Source organism: Symphalangus syndactylus, chromosome X (assembly GCF_028878055.3).
Source record: "Symphalangus syndactylus isolate Jambi chromosome X, NHGRI_mSymSyn1-v2.1_pri, whole genome shotgun sequence".
NCBI classification, from domain to species: domain Eukaryota; kingdom Metazoa; phylum Chordata; class Mammalia; order Primates; family Hylobatidae; genus Symphalangus; species Symphalangus syndactylus.
The window spans coordinates 17,599,319-17,607,380 of NC_072447.2; positions in this window are offsets into that span (position 1 = coordinate 17,599,319).

Below are 8,062 nucleotides of genomic sequence, written 5' to 3' on the forward strand. Positions count from 1 at the left end.
GCACTACCACACCCTGCTTATTTTTCAAAAAATTTTAGTAGAGACGAGGTCTCATTATGTTGCTCAGGCTGGTCTAGAACTCCTGGGCTCATGTGGTCCTTCCACCTCAACCTCCCAACGTGCTGGGATTACAAGTGTGAACCACTGCACCTGGCCACGCCGATTTTAAAGCCTATTTAAATCTTAAAGCATTACATTGTCCTCCATTTGATGGCATAATAATATTTGTGACCATGTTCAGATGATGGTGCTTAAACATGTTGAGTGTTCAAAGAAAGAACCACTGTTGCAGACTGACACCAATGTTTAGAATGCCTTGTGGACATAAATATTACAAAGAAAAAACAAGTAGTTTTCTTTAGCCCTCAGAAGACTACTTGGTGAATAAACCAGTGACGTTTCACTTTAAAGAGAAAATTAAGCATGTAGGGTTTGCTTCAAAGTAAATGTGTGCTGAGCATAGGAGAATAAGAAGTGGAGAAACCTTGTATATGTGGAAAGGGTAAAGTTAACTCTTGGAATGTGGCTAAAATTCAAGGTAAGGAACACAGCAAGTTGTCAGAGTCATAACATGAATAATTAAGGTAATACAGATAGAGTTTTACAAATTCAGTTTGCAAAATAAATATCCAAAAATGGCTGAATAATTAGTAAGATCTATAGTTTAGCATTTAACAAAAAGGATCCACTTCAGATGCTGATCTGTGAGCCAATCTGTGTCTATTTCCAGTCCTCTTTAGAGCACAGCTGTCATATATTCAGTATAATATGATAGATATGCCAGGCATGGTGGCTCACACCTGGAATCCCAGCACTTTGAGAGGCTGAGGCAGGCGGATCACCAGAGATCAGGAGTTCAAGACCAGCCTGGCCAACATGGCGAAAACCCCATCTCTCCTAAAAATACAAAAAATAATATAAGCAGCCACTTTTCCCTGGCACATGGGGTCTCCTCTCTCGGCTTTGGAGCCCCCCTCCCTCTGTCTCTGTACAGGGGAGCTTCTTCCATCTTTCTTCTCCCTTCTTTCTTTCTATTAAACTCTCCGCTCCTTAAAGCCAAAAAAAAAAGATTTAAAAAATACAAATACAACTACAAAAAACAGCCAGGTGTGGTGATGCACGCCTGTAATCCCAGCTAATCGGGAGGCTGAGGCAGGATAATTGCTTGAACTTGAGAGGTGGAGGTTGCAGTAAACTGAGATCATGCCACTGCACTCCAGCCTCGGCGACAGAGTGAGACTCCATCTAAAAAAAAAAAAAAAGAAAGAAAAAAGGAAAAAAAAGAATAATACGATAGAAAGATAGATAATAAAACAATAGATTAACAGACAATACATGATAGGTAAGGTAAGTAGATAGATGATAGATAAAATGATAGGTTAATAGGTAATAGAATAATACAATAACAGATGATAGAGATGATATGTAGATAATACATAAAATGATAGATTGATAGGTGATAGACATGATAGCTAGATAGATGACTGACAGAAAGATAATAGATGACTGCCTGACAGATAGATGATAGACAAATAGATGACAGGTAGATAGATATGATAGGAAGATGATAAATGATAGTCAATAGATAGATATGATAGATGATAGATATGATAGATGATAGACAAATGCATATGATAGATGATAGATAATATAGAGAGATGATAGATAGATAGATAGATAGATAGATAGATAGATAGATCAGTAGATAGTACATACATACTTCCGTTTCTATGGCCACTTCTTAAATAAATGCCTAATGTTTTATATGTTGACATATAAAAGCGTGTGTTCAGTCCAACTTCCATTGTGAAAAACAGCATGTGAAATCTAACACCTCAAAGAATTTGGTGCATTTTCTTGGCTGTAGTGCTGGTCAAGTTTGGCCTCAACTGCCTAGAGTGAGCAGCAGAATCAGGGTAGGCGGCCGGAGCAGTGTGGAGCCCCATCACCCCACTCAACAATGACACAAACATGAAGTGAGGGCTGGACTCGGGAGATAAGAGGTTGGATATAGTGGACAGGTCACCAAGATTCAGAGTCTACCATGGAAATCAGACAGTGGGGCTTGTAGTGGAATGGAGCGAGCAGGACATAGGACCAGGGTGGTGACTCAGTGGGTCCACATGAATACTCATTGATGGTAGTTAGTAAAGAGGGAACATTTTTGTGGAGTCAAGATCCAAGCCGTGGGAACTCTGTCATCTGGTCCCAGAAACTGAGAGCTAAAAAGGCTTTTATCTATGAAGAATTTTGACAAAGGCATACTTACTTACCTGAACAAGACAACAGCATCAAAATATAGAAGATGAGGGGCAAAAAGAGAGAACAAGGCACTGGGTTTCCCCAATATCTTCAAGGGACATTACTAAGCTCTTAAGATGAAACACATCCCATAACCCGCACCATCACCAGGAGATGGGCACTATTCTCATCTTCATCTTAACAAATAAGACAGTGGAAGTTCAGAGAGATTAGAGAATTTGGCCAGGTTTCCACAAGCAATAAGCAGAAACACCATTGCTTGTAAGAACCTGATCTATAATAGTGCAAAGGCAGTCTAACACTTATTTACAGTTCAAAGGATTGTAACAAGTAGATTTTTTTTTCTGTGTTGCCCCCACCCCCCTTAATATTTTCATTAGCCAGCATTTAAATTATAAGCAGAGGTCGGGTGCAGTGGCTCACGCTCGTAATCTCAGCACTCTGGGAGGCCGTGGTGGGTGGATCACTTGAGGTCAGGAGTTTGAGACCAGCCTGGCCAACATAGTGAAACCCCGTCTCTACTAAAAATACAAAAATTAGCCAGGCGTGGTGATGCATCCCTGTAGTCCCAGCTACTCGGGAGGCTGAGACAGGAGAATTGCTTGAACCTGGGAAGTGGAGGTTGCAGTGAACTGAGATCGCACCACTGCACTGTAGCCTGGGCGACAGAACCAGACTCCATCTCAAAAAAATAAAAATAAAAATAATAAAAAATAAATTATAAGCAGAATTTCCATTGCATTTTGCTTATCTGATGTGCGCGTCTGGGGTATAAGAACACTCGTATTCACGAGCTAAATAAAGTTAGACCCATATTCAAGAGCTAAATAAAGTTAGACACAATTATAGACATTAACGCTATGGAGTTCTAGGAAGGGAAACACTAGAAGCAAGAGGGGTGTAACTAAAAGCAAACCAAGCCATCTGTTTTCATCTAAGTACATTCTATTCTTCATTATTTGGTTTTTGCAATCACATGACAATATTCCAGTGCACACACTGAATGTCTCTCTCCTCTCTCGTAGGCAACAAGAATGGACAAGACTTCTTAAACTACTCAACTTCAAACTATGCACAAGTGAATTTTAAAGACACACAGAGCTATTTTACTGGCACAGACTTGGAGTTGTGTCCTGGTAACGTCTACACATCTCGGCCAATGCAAACACATCTCAGGTGTGGCAAAAACCAGGTGCAGCCAAGTGTCTCTACCCTTCGGAGAACTGGCTCACGAAAAATGTCCACACACCAATTCCATGAAAAGTTCATAAAGTATCATTTAAAGTAACAATGTTCAGCACATGTTTTAAAAGTTGCGAAGGAAGCCGGGCGCGGTGGCTCACGCTTGTAATCCCAGCACTTTGGGAGGCCGAGGCGGGTGGATCACGAGGTCAGGAGATCGAGACCACGGTGAAACCCCGTCTCTACTAAAAATACAAAAAATTAGCCGGGCGTGGTGGTGGGCGCCTGTAGTCCCAGCTACTCGGAGAGGCTGAGGCAGGAGAATGGCGTGAACCCGGGAGGCGGAGCTTGCAGTGAGCCGAGATTGCGCCACTGCACTCCAGCCTGGGTGACAGAGCGAGACTCCGTCTCAAAAAAAAAAAAAAAAAAAAGAAAAAAAAAAAAAAGAAATGGACAGAACTTGATGAAAACATAAAGTCAGTTTGGACTGCTCTCAGAAAAGGAGAACACACTATATTTTTGTTTAATAGCTGGAGCCTGGGAACCATCTGAAACTCTGGAACCACTGCCTCCATTTTCCACTCCCCTCAGCCAGGCTAGAAACAGCATTGATTATAAAAAGTAGTGAACACGATTGCACCAAGAAAAATATGTCCATTGTAGCATCTGCTAGGGTAAGGCAGAATGGAAAAATCAGAGCCATCCCATTCTCGTAAGCCAGATTCCCAAGTGCAGAGGAAAGGAGGGGTGGGGGCGGGGACTGAGATTTCCAAGCAGAGTTAACTTCTGGTCCTCATTTGAGCTGGAATGGAGGGACTTACTGCTTCGAATCTCTGAGACATTGTCTTTTTCCAACCCAACAGCACTGGATTCCACAAGTTATTCTGAGGACGGCTCTATGGCCAAATAAGCAAAGAAAGCAGAAAGCAGCACAATATCTGGGGTATGGACAAGATGCCTGCATTATGCTTGGGCCACCATAACAAAGGTCCACAGACCGGGTGGCTTAAATCACAGACATTTACCCTCCCACAGTCCTGGAGGCTGGAAGTCCGAAATCAAAATGTGGGCAGGGCTGGTTCCTCCTGAGGCCTCTCTCCTTGGCTTCTAGACATCGTCAGTTCCCTTTTCCTCATGCAATTGTTCCTCTGTGTGTGTCTGTGCCATCTCCTGTTCTTATAAGGATTCCAGTCCTGTTGGATCAAGGACCACCCTACTGACCTTATTTTATCTTCCTCACCTCCTTAAAGACCCCATCTCCAAATATAGTCACATTCTGAGGTCCTGGAGGTTAGGATTTCAACATGTGGATTTGAGGAGGATGCAGTTCAGCCCATCACAGTGCCTCTTCCTGACAAAGCATGCTTCATGCTGAAATGGTATGCACAAGTCACTAGCAGCTGCTTGGCATATGTTGATGGAGAGAGAAGGAATTCAGGCACTAGCAGTAAACATCAGAACACATAGCAAGAGAGAGCATTGCCCTTGGACCATGTTTTAAAATTTGTTTTTTATCCTCTAAATCAGAGATTGACAAACTAGGGTCCACTGGCCAAATTTGGCCCATCATCTGTTTTTGTAAATAAAGTTTTATCAGCACACAGCCACACCCATTCATTTACATATTTTCTGTGGCTGTATTTTCAACCCAATGGCAGAGTTGAGTAGATGCTATGGAGACCAGACGATCCACTAGGCCAAAGATACTTAGCCAGTTTAAAAACAAACAAACAAACAAAAAAAGGTGTGCCAATTCCTGCTCTAAATGATGGGACATGATTAGAAAGAATTTTATTTAAGAGCATGCCACACTCACATTTATAATTTCGTAATTACCCAAGCAATCCTGTAGGGATTGAACTAGAAGGAAGTGCCACATGGAAGAAGACCTCAAGGGAGACAGGGCACAGGGATGTAAGATAGGAATTCGTGTGTGAGATAATCGTGGAAGGCTGAAATTTCCTGTAAGACCTAGATAGTAAGTTCTTCAGGGAAAGAAAATTGCAGGGCAGAGAGGAGGCAAAAATGACTTGCAAAGGTTTGCAGCCCCTGATCTGACATGTGGGCAAGAATTTTCATGGGTGCAGAGACTATTTCTAGGCAGCTTACAGACCTGGCAGGGTGAGGCACCACCACTGATCAGTGTATTTGTCTGTTCTCATGCTGCTAATAAAGATATGCCCAAGACTGGGTAATTTATAAAGGAAAGAGGCTTAATTGACTCACAGTTCCACATGGCTGGGGAGGTCTCACAATCATGGCAGAAGGCAAATGAGGAGCAAAGTCACATCTTACATGGTGGCAGACAAGAGAGCATGTTCAGGGGAACTCCCCGTTATAAAACCATCAGATCTCGTGAGACTCATTCACTTCACCAGAACAGTATGGGAAAGACCCGCCCCCATGATTCAATTACTTCCCACCTGGTCCCTCCCACAATACAGAGGAATTATGGGAGCTACAATTCAAGATTTGGGAGGGGACACAGCCAAACCGTATCAATCAGTAAGTGATTGATCAGAGCCCAGGGGTAGTCTCAAGAGGATGTGGTTTGCAGAGTTGTTGCAGGCTGGCAGCCTGAGGGCTGGTACTGGCCTGAGGCATCAAAGAAAAGAAGAAAGTCAGGTGGGGCTAGTAGACTAAGATCAAAGAGATGGGGAAGGATTATGAGGGTCTTGGGGAGAGAGGGCTAAAGCTAAAGTATTATGGTCAGATGCTGACTGCTGTGAAATGTAAGATTTCAGAGATAATACAGATGTTGTGGTGATACGAAGGACCAGGGTGAAGACATGACAGCTGTCTGTTTTTTTAGCTATTTGAGTGAGGTTACAAGAAGATCACTGCAGGGGAGGAATTCAGCATTGGGACATTCATGTCCAGCTGGGAAGTGACTTTTGTGTTCATTCTATCGGGACACAGATATAGCAATGGAGTCTTCCCAGTCTGTGAAATGGTAGAATCCTAGGTCTTGGGTCCATGATGTAACCTACAAATTGCATCTCCATGTGGTTGGGCATGAATGAGAACCTGTTTCTGATTTGCAGCTTCTATTTTTATGGTATTCAGAGTTCCAAGTTTCTTCTCAATCTTATAATTATTAATAGCTCAGGGATTATCTGTGGCACTGGAGCAGGTCTCATCTCCAAGTCCAAGATTATGGGGATTGGCTCACCCCAGGGGGATGGAATTAGAAGTGATTTCCCTGCCTCCTCTCCTAAGGTTAAAAAAAAAAAAAATGAGGCCTGTTGGCTTACTCCCATAATCCCAGCACTTCTGGAGGCCGAGATGGGAGGATTCCTTAAGCCCAGGACTCTGAGACTAGCCTGGGCAACACAGTGAGACTTCATTTCTACAATAAAAATATAAAAATTGGCTGGGCGCAGTGGCTCACACCTGTAATCCCAGCACTTTGGGAGGCCGAGGTGGGTGGATCACGAGGTCAGGAGATCCAGACCATCCTGGCTAACACGGTGAAACCCCGTCTCTACTAAAAATACAAAAAATTAGCCTGGCATGGTGGCAGGCACCTGTAGTCCCAGCTACTCGGGAGGCTGAGGCAGGAGAATGGCGTGAACGCGGGAGGCAGAGCTTGCAGTAAGCCGAGATCGCGCCACTGCACTCCAGCCCGGGCTACAGAGCGAGACTCCGTCTCAAAAAAAAAAAAAAGAAAAAGAAAAAAATATATATATAAATTACCCGGGCATGTGATGGCACATGTCTGTGGTCCCAGCTACTCAGGAGGCTGAGATGGGAGGATCCTTTGAGCCCAGGAGGTCAAGTTTGCAGTGAGTCCTGATTACACCACTGCATTCCAGCCTGGGCAACAGAGTGAGACCCTGTCTCAAAAAACAATGAACTAGAAATTCTACATAGTAATAACTTTTTTGTGTATACCAAGACATAGACAGGCATCTTCACTCGATTTCCCCATCATTTTAGCCATCTCCAAACACTCACCCCAAAAATCCAGTACCTAGTGGCCAGCAGCAGGATTCATGTCCAGTGCAGGGATTTAGGATTCTGTGTGGTAGGTCACGTAGACCCCACTGTACCCAATGAAGTGGCCAGCGCTGTCTTGGGGTGGCCAGGCTTTAAATCATCCCCTGTGGGGTTACACTGTTCTCATCAGTCAGGACGTTTGTCCACCATGTTGACCTCTGCCTCCTTGGTTGGTCCTGACAGATGCTGTGATGGTCTTACTATTGACCAGGGATGTAAATGAGATACAGGAAGTCTGCAGTCAACTGATGCTTCAGATTTGGTCACTGTCCCAGGAGGATCCCATGGAAACAGACAAAGGAGAGAATGAGCAGAGGTTGGCCATAGGACTGTCTGTGCACCAGGGTGAGGATGGCAGGAGAAGGTCCCACAGGGAGCAGAAGACCCTTTCCCATGTTATTTGGGACCACAGAAGTCTGTGGTTCTGCAGACACTTTGTTGGTGGCACTTTCTTATGGCAACCCTAGTGTTGTGGTTTGAATGTCTGTGTCCTCCCAAAATTCATGTGTGAAGCCCTAACCTTCAAGGTGATGATGGTGGAAGGTGGGGCCTTTGGGAGGTGATGAGGTCATGAGGGTGGAGACTCACAAATGGGATTAGCGCCCTTATAAAAGAGACA